Below are 19,615 nucleotides of genomic sequence, written 5' to 3'. Positions count from 1 at the left end.
GCTCCCCATCCCCATCCAACCTGACAGAGCTTGAGAGGATCTGCAGAGAAGAATGGGAGAAACTCCCCAAATACAGGTGTGCCAACCTTGTAGTGTCATACACTGGCAAGTGTCTTCACTGACATTTTCAACCTCTCCCTGTCTGAGTATGTAATACCAACATTCAAGCAGACCACCATAGTCCCTGTGCCCAAGAAAACTAAGGTAACCTTCCTAAATGACTACCGACCCGTAGCACTCACGTCTGTAGCCATGAAGTGCTTTGAAAGGCTGGTAATGGCTCACATCATCACCATTATCCCAGAAACCCTAGACCCACTTCAATTTGCATATCGCCCCAACAGATCCACAGATGATGCAATCTCTATTAAGCTCCACACTGCCCTTTCACACCTGGACAAAAGGAACACTAATGCTATTCATTGACTACAGCTCAGCATTCAACACCATAGTCCTCAAAGCTCATCACTAAGCTAAGGACCCTGAGACTAAACACCTCCCTCTGCAACTGGATCCTGGACATCCTGACGGGCCGCCCCCAGGTGGTAAGGGAAGGTAACAACACATCCGCCACGTTGATCCTCAACACGGGGGCCCCTCAGGGGTGCGTGCTCATTCCCCTCCTGTACTCCCTGTTCACCCATGACTGCATGGCCAGGCACGACTCCAACACCATCATTAAGTTTGCCGATGACACAACAGTGGTAGGCCTGATCACCGACAATGATAAGACAGCCTATAGGGAGGAGGTCAGAGACCTGGCCGTGTGATACCAGGACAACAACCTCTCCCTCAACGTGATCAAGACAAAGGAGATGATTGTGGACTACAGGAAAAAGAAGAGGACCGAGCACGCCCCCATTCTCATCGACGGGGCTGTAGTGGAGCAGGTTGAGAGCTTCAAGTTCCTTGGTGTCCACATCACCAACAAACTATCCTGGTCCAAGCACACCAAGACAGTCGTGAAGAAGGCACGACAAAACCTATTGCCCCTAAGGAGACTGAAAAGATTTGGCATGGGTCCTCAGATCCTCAAAAGGTTCCTGACTGGTTGCATCACTGCCTGGTATGGCAACTGCTCGGCCTCCGACCGCAAGGCACTACAGATGGTAGTGCGTACGGCCCAGTACATCACTGGGGCCAAGTTTCCTGCCATCCAGGACCTCTATACCAGGCGGTGTCAGAGGAAGGCCCTAAAAATGGTCAAAGACTCCAGCCACCCTAGTCATAGACTGTTCTCTCTGCTACCACACAGCAAGCGGTACCGGAGCTCCAAGTCTAGGTACAAGAGGCTTCTAAACAGCTTCTACCCCCCAAGCCATAAGACTCCTGAACATCTAATCAAATGGCTACCCAGACTATTTGCATTGCCCCCCCCCCCCCCCCACCCGTCTTTTACGCTGCTGCTACTCTCTGTTTATTATCTATGCATAGTCACTTTAATAACTCTACCTACATGTACATATTACCCCAATTACCTCGACTAACCGGTGCCCCCCCCACATAGACTCGGTACAGGCACCCCCTGTATATAGCCTCGCTATTGTTATTTTTATTGCTGCTCTTTAATTATTTGTTACTTTTATTTTGTATTATTTTATATTGTATTTTTGTGTGATTTTTTTTGTTGGTATTCTTTCTTAAAACTGCATTGTTGGTTAAGGGCTTGTAAGTAAGCATTTCACTGTAAAGTCTACACCTGTTGTTTGGAGCATGTGACAAATAACATTTGATTTGATTTGATTTTGAAGAAGACTCTAGGCTGTAATTGCTGCCAAAGGTACTGAGTAAAGGGTCTGAATACTTATGTACATTTCTAAAAACCTGTTTTTGCTTTGTCATTATGGGGTATTGTGTGTAGATTGATGAGGGGGAAAAAACTATTTAATCCATTTTAGAATAAGGATGTAATGTAACAGAATGTGGAAAAAGTGAAGGGGACTGAATACCTTCCGAATGCACTGTATTTATGTAGCAAGCTAAAAACACGGAGCCTAACGTTAGCTAGATAGCTAGGTTGCTGCTAGGAGGATGTCATGTCATGTCATTGGAGGAGTGGGTGAGTGACTGACTTTTTCCCCTCATAAAGTGCCTTGCAAAAGTATTCATCCCCCTTGGTATTTTTTCCTATTTGTTGCATTACAACCTGTCATTTAAATTTATTTTTATTTGGATTTCATGTAATGGACATACACAAAAAAGTGAAATGAAAAAAATAACTTGTTTCAAAAAATTATCCTAAATAAATAACAGAAAAGTGGTGCGTGCATATGTATTCACCCCCTTTGCTATGAAGCCCCTAAATAAGATCTGGTGCAACCAATTACCTTCAGAAGTCACATAATTAGTTAAATAAAGTCCACATGTGTGCAATCTAAGTGTCACATGATCTCAGTATATATACACCTGTTCTGAAAGGCCCCAGAGTCTGCAACACCACCAAGCAAGCGGCACCATGAAGACCAAGGAGCTCTCCAAACAGGCCAGGGACAAAGTTGTGGAGAAGTACAGATCAGGGTTGGGTTATAAAAAAATATCTGAAACTTTGAACATCCCACGGAGCACCATTAAATCCATGATAACATTTTTAAAAGAATATGGCACCACAACAAACCTGCCAAGAGAGGGCCGCCAACCAAAACTCACGGACCAGGCAAGGAGGACATTAATCAGAGAGGCAACAAAGAGACCAAAGATAACCCTGAAGGAGCTGCAATGCTCCACAGCGGAGATTGGAGTATCTGTCCATAGGACCACTTTAAGCCGTACAAGCCACAGAGATGGGCTTTACAGAAGAGTGGCCAGAAAAAAGCCATTGCTTAAAGAAAAAAATAAGCAAACACGTTTGGTGTTCGCCAAAAGCCATGGGGGAGACTCCCCAAACATATGGAAGAAGGTACTCTTGAGCTTTTTGGCCATCAAGGAAAACCCTATATCTGGCGCAAAGCCAACACCTCTCATCACCCCGAGAACACCATCCCCACAGGTGGGTGGTGGCAGCATCATGTTGTGGGGATGTTTTTCATCGGCAGGGACTGGGAAACTGGTCAGAATTGAAGGAATGATGGATGGCGCTAAATACAGGGAAATTCTTGAGGGAAACCGGTTTCCGTCTTCCAGAGATTTGAGACTGGGAAGCAGGTTCACCTTCCAGCAGAACAATGACCCTAAGCATACTGCTAAAGCAACACTCGAGTGGTTTAAGGGGAAACATTTAAATGTCTTGGAATGGCCTAGTCAAAGCCCAGACCTCAATCCAATTGAGAATCTGTGGTATGACTTAAAGATTGCTGTACACCAGCAGAACCCATCCAACTTGAAGGAGCTGGAGCAGTTTTGCCTTGAAGAATGGGCAAAAATCCCAGTGGCTAGATGTGCCAAGCTTATAGAGACATACCCCAAGAAACTTGCAGCTGTAATTGCTGCAAAAGGTGGCTCTAGAAAGTATTGACTTTGGGGGGGTGAATAGTTATGCACGCTCAAGTTTTCTGTTTTTTTGTCTTATTTTCTTGTTTGTTTCACAATACAAAATATTTTGCATTTTCAAAGTGGTAGGCATGTTGTGTAAATCAAATGATACAAACCCCCAAAAAATCAATTTTAATTCCAGGTTGTAAGGCAACAACTGTATATTTTGTCGGTGTCTATACACAACTAGAAATGCAGGTGTCATTTGGTTAGCTAGCAAGAACTTGAACGACTGTTATCCAGTTAGCATATCTCTTGCGTTTGCAAATTCACTCTGGCAAACTACTCCGATTTCAGAGCACTCTCGTCTGAGTGGGACCAGAGCACAGAATAACTGATGAATTTACGCAACACCCGCTGAATATGACCAGTGTCAGTAAACATAGTTAGTCACGAACTCTCTAGATAACATGTAAACAGCCTGGCTGTGGTCAGAGTGAGGTGTTCTCATTTGTGTCTGGAAGTAGCTAGCTAGCAAGCTAGCCAACTTTAGCCAGGCAGGCAAGCTGCAGAAAGACAAGTACCCTACAAATCCCCATCGTTTATCAGTGCAATTTTGACGGCCAACTAGCTGAAAAAGTTTGAGAGGGTTTATCTAATGTTCCTTCGTTATATTTTAGCTCATCTTGCTCTGGCTAGCATTAGTTGTTGATCTTGTTGTTGTTGATGTGCAACCTTTTCTAATGATCTAAAGTTATGTTGTTGCAACTGCCTGTAAACACACAGTCCAGTTCAAAGTGAATGATGGTAGGCCTCTGTGGCAAATGGCTTGTTTGCATAAAGGCCTACTGTAGCTCTGATTGGCTATGGTGCACCGGTCTGCGTATACTCCGGTCCTGGACGAGACAGATGTTTTTATTATTAATTATTAATTGTCCAAACGCACGGCTGCCTTCCCACTCTATATTGCTATCGAATGTTCACAAAGGCCTTACTGTACGTCATTCCCAAACATTCTAAGAATTTATGAAATAGTTAAAATGCCCTAAGTGCTCGCTTGTCAGAAAATGTTTTTAAAAAGTGTGATATTCTTCTTATGAACAGATTTTAATAAAATGCTGTCAGTTCCACTTTAACCTCTGTGTTTACTTCAGCCGCTCCTATGTGTTAACACAGAGCAGTACTGCTGCCAATACCTCCACAGCAGGCCATTTATTCCTCTCTCCTTTTCTCACCTCATCTCCCTCTCTGGCCCTCCAGGAGAGGATCACTAACGAGGAATGAAGAGGTGGTGGCTATGTGGCTCCCAAGCAGCACTCCTCTGATTAATGCATGTACATGTGAGAGAGAGAGAGAGAGAGAGAGAGAGAGAGAGAGAGAGAGAGAGAGAGAGAGAGAGAGAGAGAGAGAGAGAGAGAGAGAGAGAGAGAGAGAGAGAGAGAGAGAGAGAGAAAGAGTAGGATATGTCAGTCAAAGAGAAGCTGGCTCTGTGAACAGCGCCTCAGGCTACAGTCCTACCGCTGCAAACAATTACAGCCTCACCTGCCACTGAGAGGAACATGGCAGCCAATTCTCCCACCTAGCTGGAGGGGGATACGCACTCACTAACAGGGTACTGCCACTTAGAACGTAAACACTGGCACCACTCACACACACACACCCTTCTCATTGCCACTTAGAACGTAAACACTGGCACCACTCACACACACACACCCTTCTCATTGTCACTTAGAACGTAAACACTGGCACCACTCACACACATACACCCTTCTCATTGCCACTTAGAACGTAAATTCTGGCACCACTCACACACACACACCCTTCTCATTGCCACTTAGAACGTAAACACTGGCACCACTCACACACACACACACCCTTCTCATTGCCACTTAGAACGTAAATACTGGCACCACTCACACACACACACCCTTCTCATTGCCACTTAGAACGTAAACTCTGGCACCACTCACACACACACACCCTTCTCATTGCCACTTAGAACGTAAACACTGGCACCACTCACACACACACACCCTTCTCATTGCCACTTAGAACGTAAACACTGGCACCACTCACACACACACACCCTTCTCATTGCCACTTAGAACGTAAACACTGGCACCACTCACACACACACACCCTTCTCATTGCCACTTAGAACGTAAACACTGGCACCACTCACACACACACACACCCTTCTCATTGCCACTTAGAACGTAAACACTGGCACCGTGGCACGACACTCCTCTCTGCGCAGCAACAGAACACTCAGGGAACGGAATGGCCCTTAATCCTAACTGCCATTTCTCATTAATTTATCATTACAGACTAGCATTTAATTACAAACAAAAACAACAACTTTTTGTTTGACTGGAAACAAAGGTTGAGAAAAGAGTAATCTAGTATTACTGGTAGTATTTGAATGTAATCCAGTAGTAAGGATTAGTAACGTGGAAATGTCTTATCAAGTATTAGTATTAGACTGTCTGTAATCTAGTATTACAGTGTTAGTCATATAAGAAGACATCTTTTATCCTCCCACTGTGATAAGGAAGAGTAGCTAAGGAAACCGTTGGTGTTTTTCTTCCTATGTGTCTGTGTATGTCATGAATACACAAGTGTCCCTCGCTACCCGTGGCTCAAAGCGACTAATTACAAACACTCTCTCCACTTCCCCTCTATCCCCCGCTCTTCCACCCTCTCTCCTCTATCCCTCCTACCCCCTCTCTTCCTTTCATCAGCCAGTGGTTCTGGTGTCCTCTCCGGGGTAATCAGTGAGTGTGTATACCCACATTAGGTCATTAGGTCTACAGTGAAGCCAGGACCTGCCTCCCCCACCCTGAGACTACGACAGCCCAGCACGGCCCATCACGCTTGCAGGCCTTAATCACACTGAAATACTGCACACCTAGACCATACACTAGCTTTTCAACCTAAATAATGAGAGACGGCAGCAGCCTAGCACGGCCCAGCACACCGCAACCTGAAACACTGCAGAGTTTTAAAACCAGACAACTGCAGTAAACCACAGCAAACTCAGTCTATCCTGAGAGATCACACCAGCCTGTTACAGACAGACATTTTTCAGCCATTGAAATCATTGGGCCGGGCCACCTCCACGTTTTTTCGGCCCGAATAAAACGTGGAGGTGGCCCGGCCCGCTTAAGTCCAAACAGCATAATAATAATAATAATATATACTATATATAATATATATATATATACTATATATAATATTATATATATATATATACACAGTACCAGTCAAAAGTTTGGACACACCTACTCATTCAAGTTTTTTTAATTATTTTTTTACTATTTTTTTACATTGTAGAATAATAGTGAAGACATCAAAAAAATATGAAATAACACATATGGAATCATGTAGTAACCAAAATTCCAAGAGTGTGCAAAGCTGTCATCAAGGCAAAGGATGGCTATTTGAAGAATCTTAAATCTAAAATATATTTTTATTTGTTAACACTTTTTTTGGTTACTACATGATTCCATATGTGTTATTTCATAGTTTTGATGTCTTCACTATTATTTCTACAATGTAAAAATTGTACAAATAAAGAAAAAACCTTGAATGAGTAGGTGTGTCCAAACTTTTTGACTGGTAGTGTGTGTATGTATATATATATATATATAATACAGCCAGATTATTGCTGGAGTCGGAGCTTTAGAGTGACAGGTAGTAGTCCCTCATAATGGTATTTATACTGAACAAAAATATACATGCAACATGAAACAATTTTAAGGATTTTACTGAGTTACAGTTCATTTAAGGAAATCAGTCAATTGAAATACATTAATTTGGCCCTAATCTATTGATTTCACATGACTGGGCAGGGGCGTAGCCATGGGTGGGCCTGGGAAGGCATAGGCCCACCCACTGGGGAGCCAGGCCCAGCCAATCAGAATGTGTTTTTCCCCACAAAGGGGCTTTCTTACAGACAGAAACACTCCTCAGCACCCCCTCCCCACCCATTTACATTTACATTTACATTTTAGTCATTTAGCAGACGCTCTTATCCAGAGCGACTTACAGGAGCAATTAGGGTTAAGTGCCTTGCTCAAGGGCACATTTACGTCATTTAGCAGACGCTCTTATCCAGAGCAACTCACAAATTGGTGCATTCACCCTATAGCCAGTGGATAACCACTTTACAATTTTTTTTTGGGGGGGGGGGGGGGGGTAGAAGGATTACTTTATCCTATCCCAGGTATTCCTTAAAGAGGTGGGGTTTTCAAATGTCTCCGGAAGGTGGTGAGTTGACTCCGCTGTCCTGGCGTCGTGAGGGAGCTTGTTCCACCATTGGGGTGCCAGAGCAGCGAACAGTTTTGACTGGGCTGAGCGGGAACTATGCTTCCGCAGAGGAAGGGGAGCCAGCAGGCCAGAGGTGGATGAACGCAATGCCCTCGTTTGGGTGTAGGGACTGATCAGAGCCCGAAGGTACAGAGGTGCCGTTCCCCTCACTGCTCCATAGGCAAGCACCATGGTCTTGTAACGGATGCGAGCTTCAAACTGGAAGCCAGTGGAGTGTGCGGAGGAGGGGGGTGACGTGAGAGAACTTGGGAAGGTTGAACACCAGACGGGCTGCGGCATTCTGGATGAGTTGTAGGGGTTTAATGGCACAGGCAGGGAGGCCAGCCAACAGCGAGTTGCAGTAATCCAGACGGGAGATGACAAGTGCCTGGATTAGGACCTGTGCCGCTTCCTGTGTAAGGCAGGGTCGTACTCTCCGAATGTTGTAGAGCATGAACCTGCAGGAGCGGGTCACCGCCTTGATGTTAGCGGAGAACGACAGGGTGTTGTCCAGGGTCACGCCAAGGCTCTTCGCACTCTGGGAGGAGGACACAACGGAGTTGTCAACCGTGATGGCGAGATCATGGAACGGGCAGTCCTTCCCCGGGAGGAAGAGCAGCTCCGTCTTGCCAGGGTTCAGCTTGAGGTGGTGATCCGTCATCCATACTGATATGTCGGCCAGACATGCAGAGATGCGATTCGCCACCTGGTTATCAGAAGGGGGAAAGGAGAAGATTAGTTGTGTATCGTCAGCGTAGCAATGATAGGAGAGGCCATGTGAGGATATGACAGAGCCAAGTGACTTGGTGTATAGGGAGAAAAGGAGAGGGCCTAGAACTGAGCCCTGGGGGACACCAGTGGTGAGAGCACGTGGTGCGGAGACAGCTTCTCGCCACGCCACTTGGTAGGAGCGACCGGTCAGGTAGGACGCAATCCAGGAGTGAGCCGCGCCGGAGATGCCCAGCTCGGAGAGGGTGGAGAGGAGGATCTGATGGTTCACAGTATCAAAGGCAGCAGACAGGTCTAGAAGGACAAGAGCAGAGGAGAGAGAGTTAGCTTTAGCAGTGCGGAGAGCCTCCGTGACACAGAGAAGAGCAGTCTCAGTTGAATGACCAGTCCTGAAACCTGACTGGTTTGGATCAAGAAGGTCATTCTGAGAGAGATAGCAAGAGAGTTGGCTAAAGACGGCACGCTCAATAGTTTTGGAAAGAAAAGAGAGAAGGGATACTGGTCTGTAGTTGTTGACATCAGTGGGATCGAGTGTTGGTTTTTTGAGAAGGGGAGCAACTCTCGCTCTCTTGAAGACGGAAGGGACATGGCCAGCGGTCAAGGATGAGTTGATCAGCGAGGTGAGGTAGGGGAGAAGGTCACCGGAGATGGTCTGGAGAAGAGAGGAGGGGATGGGGTCAAGCGGGCAGGTTGTTGGGCGGCCTGCAGTCACAAGTCGCAGGATTTTATCTGGAGAGAGAGGGGAGAAAGAAGTCAAAGCATAGGGTAGGGCAGTGTGAGTAGGACCAGCAGTGCCATTAGACTTAACAAACGAGGATCGGATGTCGTCAACCTTCTTTTCAAAGTGGTTGACGAAGTCATCCACAGAGAGAGAGGAGGGGGGGGGGGGGGGGAGGATTCAGGAGGGAGGAAAATGTGGCAAAGAGCTTCCTAGGGTTAGAGGCAGATGCTTGGAATTTAGAGTGGTAGAAAGTGGCCTTAGCAGCAGAAACAGATGAAGAAAATGTAGAGAGGAGGGAGTGAAAAGATGCCAGGTCGGCAGGGAGTTTAGTTTTCTTCCATTTCCGCTCCGCTGCCCGGAGCTCTGTTCTGTGAGCTCGCAATGAGTCATCAAGCCACGGAGCTGGAGGGGAGGACCGAGCCGGCCGGGAGGATAGGGGACACAGAGAGTCAAAGGATGCAGAAAGGGAGGAGAGGAGGGTTGAGGAGGCAGAATCAGGAGATTGGAGGGAGAAGGATTGAGCAGAGGGAAGAGATGATAGGATGGAAGAGGAGAGAGTAGTGGGAGAGAGAGAGCGAAGGTTGCGGCGGCGCATTACCATCTGTGTAGGGGCAGAGTGAGTAGTGTTGGAGGAGAGCGAGAGAGAAAAGGAAACAAAGTAGTGGTCGGAGACATGGAGGGGAGTTGCAGTGAGATTAGTAGAAGAGCAGCATCTAGTAAAGATGAGGTCAAGCGTATTGCCTGCCTTGTGAGTAGGGGGGGACGGTGAGAGGGTGAGGTCAAAAGAGGAGAGGAGTGGAAAGAAGGAGGCAGAGAGAAATGAGTCAAATGTGGACATAGGGAGGTTGAAATCCCCCAAAACTGTGAGGGGTGAGCCATCCTCAGGAAAGGAACTTATCAAGGCGTCAAGCTCATTGATGAACTCTCCAAGGGAACCTGGAGGGCGATAGATGACAAGGATATTAAGCTTAAATGGGCTAGTGACTGTGACAGCATATCCTCGGAGGATCCCGCAGGTGAAGAAGCCGGATGTGGAGGTCCTGGGCTGGCGTGGTTACATGTGGTCTGCGGTTGTGAGGCCGGTTGGACGTACTGCCAAATGTCCTAAAACGACGTTGCCTCAGCTTATTTTATAGAAATTAACATTCAATTCTCTGGCAACAGCTCTGGTGGACATTCTTGCAGTCAGCATGCCAATTGCACGCTCCCTCAAAACATGAGACATCTGTGGCATTGTGTTGTATGACAAAACTGCACATTTTAGGGTGGCCTTTTATTGTCCCCAGCACAAGGTGCACCTGTGTAATTATCATGCTGTTTAATCAGCTTCTTGATATGCCACACCTGTGAGGTGGACGGATTATCTTGGCAAAGGAGAAATGTTCACTAACAGGGATGTAAACACATTTGTTCACAACATTTGTGAGAAATAAGCTTTTTGTACGTATGGAACATTTCTGGGATTTTTTATTTCAGCTCATGGAACATGGGACCAACACTTTACATGTTGTTCTTATATTTTTGTTCAGTATATACAGTGAGGGAAAAAAGTATTTGATCCCCTGCTGATTTTGTACGTTTGCCCACTGACAAAGAAATGATCAGTCTATAATTTTAATGGTATGTTTATTTGAACAGTGAGAGACAGAATAACAACAAAAAAATCCAGAAAAACGGATGTCAAAAATGATATAAATTGATTTGCATTTTAATGAGGGAAATAAGTATTTGACCCCCTCTCAATCAGAAAGAATTCTGGCTCCCAGGTGTCATTTATACAGGTAACAAGCTGAGATTAGGAGCACACTCTTAAAGGGAGTGCTCCTAATCTCAGCTTGTTACCTGTATAAAACACACCTGTCCACAGAAGCAATCAATCAATCAGATTCCAAACTCTCCACCATGGCCAAGACCAAAGAGCTCTCCAAGGATGTCAGGGACAAGATTGTAGACCTACACAAGGCTGGAATGGGCTACAAGACCATCGCCAAGAAGCTTGGTGAGAAGGTGACAACAGTTGGTGCGATTATTCGCAAATGGAAGAAACACAAAATAACTGTCAATCTCCCTCGACCTGGAGATCCATGCAAGATCTCACCTCGTGGAGTTGCAATGATCATGAGAACGGTGAGGAATCAGCCCAGAACTACACGGGAGGATCTTGTCAATGATCTCAAGGCAGCTGGGACCACAGTCACCAAGAAAACAATTGGTAACACACTACGCCGTGAAGGACTGAAATCCTGCAGCGCCCACAAGGTCCCCCTGCTCAAGAAAGCACATATACAGGGCCATCTGAAGTTTGCCAATGAACATCTGAATGATTCAGAGGAGAACTGGGTGAAAGTGTTGTGGTCAGATGAGACCAAAATTGAGCTCTTTGGCATCAACTCAACTTGCCGTGTTTGGAGGAGGAGGAATGCTGCCTATGACCCCAAGAACACCATCCCCACCGTCAAACATGGAGGTGGAAACATTATGCTTTGAGGGTGTTTTTCTGCTAAGGGGACAGGACAACTTCACCGCATTAAAGGGACGATGGACGGGGCCATGTACCGTCAAATCTTGGGTGAGAACCTCCTTCCCTCAGCCAGGGCATTGAAAATGGGTCGTGGATGGGTATTCCAGCATGACAATGACCCAAAACACACGGCCAAGGCAACAAAGGAGTGGCTCAAGAAGAAGCACATTAAGGTCCTGGAGTGGCCTAGCCAGTCTCCAGACCTTAATCCCATAGAAAATCTGTGGAGGGAGCTGAAGGTTCGAGTTGCCAAACGTCAGCCTCGAAACCTTAATGACTTGGAGAAGATCTGCAAAGAGGAGTGGAACAAAATCCCTCCTGAGATGTGTGCAAACCTGGTGGCCAACTACAAGAAACGTCTGACTTCTGTGATTGCCAACAAGGGTTTTGCCACCAAGTACTAAGTAATGTTTTGCAGAGGGGTCAAATACTTATTTCCCTCATTAAAATGCAAGAAGATCTGAAGATCTGCAAAGAGGAGTGGGACAAAATCCCTCCTGAGATGTGTGCAAACCTGGTGGCCATATACATATTACTTCAACTACCTCAACTAGCCGGTGCCCCCGCACATTGACTCTGCACCGGTACCCCACTGTATATATAGCCTCCCTACTGTTATTTTATTTTACTTCTGCTCTTTTTTTCTCAACACTTTTTTGTTGTTGTTTTATTTTACTTTTTTATAAAAAATAAATGCACTGTTGGTTAAGGGCTGTAAGTAAGCATTTCACTGTAATGTCTGCACCTGTTGTATTCGGCGCATGTGGCCAATACAATTTGATTTGATTTGATTTGAACTACAAGAAACGTCTGACCTCTGTGATTGCCAACAAGGGTTTTGCCACCAAGTACTAAGTCATGTTTTGCAGAGGGGTCAAATACTTATTTCCCTCATTAAAATGCAAATCAATTTATAACATTTTTGACATGCGTTTTTCTGGATTTTTTTGTTGTTATTCTGTCTCTCACTGTTCAAATAAACCTACCATTAAAATTATAGGCTGATCATGTCTTTGTCAGTGGGCAAACGTACAAAATCAGCAAGGGATCAAATACTTTTTTCCCTCACTGTATATACACAATTGAAATAAATGTTCGGGATGGAAAAACGCTATAAGTGTAAACTTAATGACTAAAGCCAGATATAAAGTATGTAGAAAAGATAATGATAGACCTATATTTTCAAATAACATAACACTATAACACTGCAGACTAAATCAGCCATTTAAGATCAAAGTCCAAGCACTTTTGTAGTCTGATGACTCATACTAAATTATTCTGCTGCTCTGTAGTCTGCTACATCAGAGAGGAAGAGGCGAAGCGAGAGGTTTTACTCTTGCCAAAATCTGCCCAAAATAAGCCCAATGTGTTTCAATCGGTTATTTTTACGGATGTAAACATGTCGCCTGCCTTTTCGCCTTTGGGATAACGACTCCCTGTCAGACTGGTGTAGGTGGATGATAGGAATCAGGCGCAGGAAACCAGGAGGACGTCAACAGAATTTTACTGAGTCCAAACACAAGTGTACGTCGCCAACCCAACCGGGTGGCGCGAACAATTACGCACGAAAATCACAGTGCGAGAAAACAAGGAAAAGCGCACACAGTGCGAGCTCTCGTAATACAACAACACGAGAGAACAAACTCGAAGAGGCAGGCTGACATAAACAATCACGCATAACACCTGACCCAAACAAACAAACTAAATAAGGGGAACAATCAAGACACAAATAAGGGACAGGTGTTATGAACAGACAAAACCAAAAGAACAAGAAACATCGAACGGTGGCAGCTAGTACTCCGGAGACGACGACCGCCGAAGTCCGCCCGAACAAGGAAGAGGAGCAGTCTCGGCCGAAACCGTGACAGTACCCCCCCCTTGACGCGCGGCTCCAGCCGTGCGCCGACCCGGAGCTCGAGGACGACCCGGACGACGCGGAGCAGGGCGCGCAGGATGACCCCGATGGAAATCGGTCAGTAGGGACTGGTCTAACACGTCCCTCCTTGGCACCCAGCACCGCTCCTCCGGACCGTACCCCTCCCACTCCACGAGATATTGAAGACCCCCCATCCGGCGTCTAGAATCCAGGATGGACCTCACGGTGTACGCCGGAGCCCCCTCGATGTCCAACGGGGGCGGAGGAGTCTCCTCAATCTCAAAGTCCTGGAGTGGACCAGCTACCACCGGCCTGAGGAGAGACACATGGAACGAGGGGTTAATATTTTTGTAGTCAACAGGTAGTTCTAACCTATAACTCACCTCGTTCAATCTCCTCAGGACTTTAAACGGCCCCACAAACCGCCGACCCAGCTTCCGGCAGGGCAGGCGGAGGGGCAGGTTTCTGGTTGAGAGCCAGACTCGATCTCCAGGTGCGTACACTGGCCCCTCACTGCGGTGTAGGTCGGCGCTCGTCTTCTGTCGACGTATGGCACGCTGCAGATGGACGTGTGCAGCGTCCCACGTCTCCTCCGAGCGCCTTACCCACTCATCCACAGCGGGGGCCTCGATCTGGCTCTCATGCCATGGTGCCAGCACCGGCTGGTACCCCAACACACACTGAAACGGGGTTAGTTGGGTGGAGGAGTGGCGAAGAGAGTTCTGTGCCATCTCGGCCCAGGGCACATATCTCGCCCACTCCTCCGGCCGGCCCTGACAGTATGACCTCAGAAACCTACCCACATCCTGGTTGACACGTTCAACCTGCCCATTACTCTCCGGGTGGTAACCCGAGGTAAGGCTTACCGACACCCCCAACCGTTCCATAAATGCCCTCCACACTCTAGAGGTGAACTGGGGGCCTCGGTCAGACACTATATCCTTGGGTACCCCGTAATGCCGGAAGACATGGGTGAACAGAGCCTCAGCGGTCTGTAGGGCAGTGGGTAGACCCGGCATGGGAAGGAGACGACAGGCCTTCGAGAACCTATCCACAACGACCAGGATGGTAGTATTCCCCTGTGAGGGGGGAAGGTCGGTAACAAAATCCACCGAGAGGTGGGACCAGGGTCGTTGTGGAATAGGCAGGGGTTGTAACTTACCCCTGGGCAAATGTCTGGGCGCCTTACACTGGGCACACACCGAACAGGAGGAGACATAAATCCTCACATCCCTAGCTAACGTTGGCCACCAGTACTTCGTGCTAAGGCAGTGCACTGTCCGGCCGATACCCGGATGGCCAGAGGAGGGGGACGTATGAGCCCAACAAATGAGGCGATCGCGTATCTCGAGCGGAACGTACGTCCGACCCACAGGACACTGAGGAGGACTCGGGTCGGTGCGTAACGCCCGCTCGATCTCACCATCAACCTCCCACACCACCGGAGCAACCAGACAAGACTCCGGTAGTATGGGCGTGGACTCAACTGACCTCTCCTCTGCGTCATACCGCCGGGACAGAGCATCTGCCTTCCCGTTCTGGGACCCAGGGATGTATGTGATCTTAAACACAAACCTGGCCAGGAACATAGTCCAACGAGCCTGGCGAGGATTCAGTCTCCTAGCTGCCCGGATGTACTCCAGGTTACGATGGTCAGTTTGAATGAGGAAAGGGTGTTGAGCCCCCTCGAGCCAATGCCGCCACACCTTTAGGGCCTGTACCACGGCTAACAGCTCCCTGTCTCCTACGTCATAATTCCGCTCCGCCGGACTGAGCTTCTTAGAGTAGAACGCACAGGGACGGAGTTTAGGTGGAGTACCAGAACGCTGGGAAAGAACGGCCCCTATCCCGGCCTCTGACGCGTCCACCTCTACTTGGAACGGTAAAGAGGGATCCGGATGCGCCAACACCGGCGCCGAGGTAAACAGGTCCTTCAGTCTCCCAAATGCCCTGTCCGCCTCAGCTGACCACCGCAAGCGCACCGGACCCCCCTTTAACAGAGACGTTATGGGAGCTGCCACCTGTCCAAAACCCCGGATAAACCTTCGGTAGTAATTCGCAAAACCCAAGAACCGTTGCACCTCCTTCACAGTGGTTGGGGTCTGCCAATTACGCACAGCTGACACCCGGTCTACCTCCATCTTCACCCCTGACGCAGATAACTGGTAACCCAGAAAGGAGACCGACTTCTGAAAAAACAGACATTTCTCTGCCTTGACATATAGGTCATGCTCCAACAGCCTCCGCAATACTCGGCGCACCAGGGCTACATGCTCAGCACGGGTAGGACTATACACCAGAATGTCGTCGATGTACACAACCACTCCCTGTCCCTGCATGTCCCGGAAAATCTCATCAACGAAGGATTGGAAGACTGAGGGAGCATTCATCAACCCATATGGCATGACTAGATACTCGTAGTGCCCGGAAGTCGTGCTAAACGCTGTCTTCCATTCATCGCCCTTTCGGATGCGCACCAAGTTATATGCGCTCCTAAGATCCAATTTTGTAAAGAACTGCGCACCGTGCAGTGACTCCGTCATAGTCGCAATCAGAGGAAGTGGATAGCTGTACTTCACTGTGATCTGATTGAGACCGCGGTAATCAATACACGGCCGCAGACCTCCATCCTTCTTCTTCACAAAAAAGAAACTTGAGGAAACGGGTGAAACGGAGGGCCGTATGTATCCCTGTCTAAGAGACTCAGAGATGTATGTCTCCATAGATTTTTTCTCCTCTTGAGACAAGATACACATGGCTCCGCGGGAGAGCTGCGCCTGACTGGAGATCTATCGCACAATCCCCCCGTCTATGAGGCGGCAGCTGCGCAGCCCTAGTCTTACTGAACGCCAATGCCAAATCCTCATACTCGGGGGGAATCTGCAGTGCTGGCATTAGATTCGGACTCTCCACCGAGGTCGCCCCTATGGAAACACCCAGACACCGCCCCTCACATTGAGCAGACCACCCTTTAAGAGCTTTCTCTCGCCACCCAATAATAGGGTCATGAGTCATCAACCAGGGAAGACCCAGCACCACCGGATACGCAGGAGAGTCAATCAGATAAAGCTGAATTCTCTCCTCATGACCCTCCTGCGCCATCATCTGAAGTGGCGCTGTGACCTCCCTAATCAACCCAGACCCTAACGGACGGCTATCTAGGGCATGGACGGGGAAAGGCTTATCCACTGGAAGAAGGGGAATCCCTAACTCTAAACAGAACTGGCGATCTATAAAATTCCCAGCTGCGCCTGAATCTACCAGCGCCTTATGCTGGGAACGAGGTGCAACCTGTGGGAAACAAACAGGCAAGGTTAGGTGCACGACAGAAAGCTCTGGGTAAGCAGGGCGCCTACTCACCTGGGGGGACCCCCCAATGCTAGACCTGCCATCTCCTCCCCTGGAGGACCCGCCCCAGCACCTAGCCGCAGTGTGCCCTCCACGACCACAGTTGGTGCAAGGGCCGGGTCCTCGTGGGCTCCTCCTCCTCCTTTCCCTAGCGCCAGCACCCCCGAGCTCCATAGGACTCGGCTCGGAGGCGCTGGAGAGTGGAATGGACGAACCCCCCCCTCCGGGACGCCCACGGGTGGCGAGCAGGGTATCCAGCCGGATGGCCATGTCGACCAGTTGGTCGAAAGTTAACGACGTGTCCCTGCACGCCAACTCTCGCTGGACGTCCTCTCGGAGGCTGCAGCGGAAATGGTCAATATGGGCCCGCTCATTCCACCCTGCATCAGCCGCTAGGGTCCGGAACTCTAAGGCAAAGTCCTGTGCGCTCCTCATCCCCTGTCGGAGGTAGAACAGACGTTCCCCCGCCGCCTTCCCTTCTGGTGGATGGTCGAATACAGCACGGAAGCGGCGGGAGAACTCCGCATAGTTCGTGGTTGCGGCGTCCATTCTCCTCCACTCGGCGTTGGCCCACTCCAACGCCTTGCCGGTGAGACAGGAGATGAGGGCTGAGACGCTCTCGTGTCCCGAGGGCGCCGGGTGTACGGTGGCGAGGTAGAGCTCCACCTGCAGCAGGAACCCTTGACACCCGGCGGTGGAGCCGTCGTACGCCCTCGGGAGCGAGAGCCGAATCCCACTGGGTTCCGGAGATGAAACCGGAGGGCTGACCGCTGGAGCTGGGTCGGTGGTTGGAGGTGTGGGCACCCCGCTGGTCTCCCATCGGTGTAGAGTGTTCATCACCCTCTCCAGGGCGTGACAGACCTGGTTCATTCGGTCCTCCTGACCACGAAGACGTTCGTCCATATCGGCGGTCGGCGCGGTCGCTCCTGCTGATTCCATTGTGATGCGTGATTCTGTCAGACTGGTGTAGGTGGATGATAGGAATCAGGCGCAGGAAACCAGGAGGACGTCAACAGAATTTTACTGAGTCCAAACACAAGTGTACGTCGCCAACCCAACCGGGTGGCGCGAACAATTACGCACGAAAATCACAGTGCGAGAAAACAAGGAAAAGCGCACACAGTGCGAGCTCTCGTAATACAACAACACGAGAGAACAAACTCGAAGAGGCAGGCTGACATAAACAATCACGCATAACACCTGACCCAAACAAACAAACTAAATAAGGGGAACAATCAAGACACAAATAAGGGACAGGTGTTATGAACAGACAAAACCAAAAGAACAAGAAACATCGAACGGTGGCAGCTAGTACTCCGGAGACGACGACCGCCGAAGTCCGCCCGAACAAGGAAGAGGAGCAGTCTCGGCCGAAACCGTGACACTCCCATTGTTAGGGCGGAGACATGAGCATCTCATCATTATATACAGATCTCTGGCTACATACTTTAGTCTGAGACTGCCATCATTAAAGTTGTTTGTACAAAACACATCGATCAGATTGCCTCTAACAAATTTTCAAACCGCCACTTTACCCACGTGTGTCCTGGGTCTGGCCCAACCCATTGGTTTCTGGACCAATCAGACACCCCCGAATGTGTTTGCATTTGATGATGGGTCAGAGAGGTACTCAGATCCAGACTCATTGCGGGGAAGAAACTAACGTCTGTGGGCGTGGCGTAGCGTTTTCCCGGAGCAAGGAATCTGGGTAGCCAGGCAAAGCACTTTGTGACAAGTATTTTAAAAGATGTGGCACTGTGGGTACTTTTTTGTGAGTATTTGGGGAAAAAGTGTTACATCCTAATAATGTTTGATGATTGATTTTCAAACTGAGTGAAGTGCAGTTATTGTTCAGGAGAACAGAGGTTCTAGTCTAAATTATCACAATGAAGGGAGGTTCTAGTCTAAATTATCACGATGAGGTTATATTCTAAATGATCACGATGAAGAGGTTCTAGTCTAAATGATCACGATGAAGAGGTTCTAGTCTAAATTATCACCATGAGGTTCTAGTCTAAATTATCATGATGAAGAGGATCTAGTCTAAATTATCATGATGAAGAGGTTCTAGTCTAAATTATTGTCACGATCGTTCAAGGAAGTGACGGACCAAGGCGCAGCGTGGTAAGCGTACATCTTTATTAATTAACGTACTTAACACACACGAACAAAACAACAAACGATACGTGAAGTCCTAGGTTATACACCAAAACAAACCTTACGGAACAAGATCCCACAAACAACAGTGCCAAACAAGCTGCCTAAGTATGGTCCCCAATCAGAGACAACGAGAATCAGCTGCCTCTGATTGGGAACCACCCTGGCCAACATAGAAAACACGAACTAGAACAAAACATAGAAAATCACACATAGAAAATCCACACCCTGGCTCAACATATAAGAGTCCCCAGAGCCAGGGCGTGACAATTATCATGATGAAGAGGTTCTAGTCTAAATTATCATGATGAAGAGGTTCTAGTCTAAATTATCATGATGAAGAGGTTCTAGTCTAAATTATCATGATGAAGAGGTTCTAGTCTAAATTATCATGATGAAGAGGTTCTAGTCTAAATTATAATGATGAAGAGGTTCTAGTCTAAATTATCATGATGAAGAGGTTCTAGTCTAAATTATCATGATGAAGAGGTTCTAGTCTAAATTATCATGATGAAGAGGTTCTAGTCTAAATTATCATGATGAAGAG

This window comes from Coregonus lavaretus (genome assembly GCF_964263955.1).
Source record: "Coregonus lavaretus genome assembly, chromosome: 10".
Classification (NCBI taxonomy): Eukaryota; Metazoa; Chordata; class Actinopteri; order Salmoniformes; family Salmonidae; genus Coregonus; species Coregonus lavaretus.
This window is presented reverse-complemented; position numbering follows the sequence as displayed.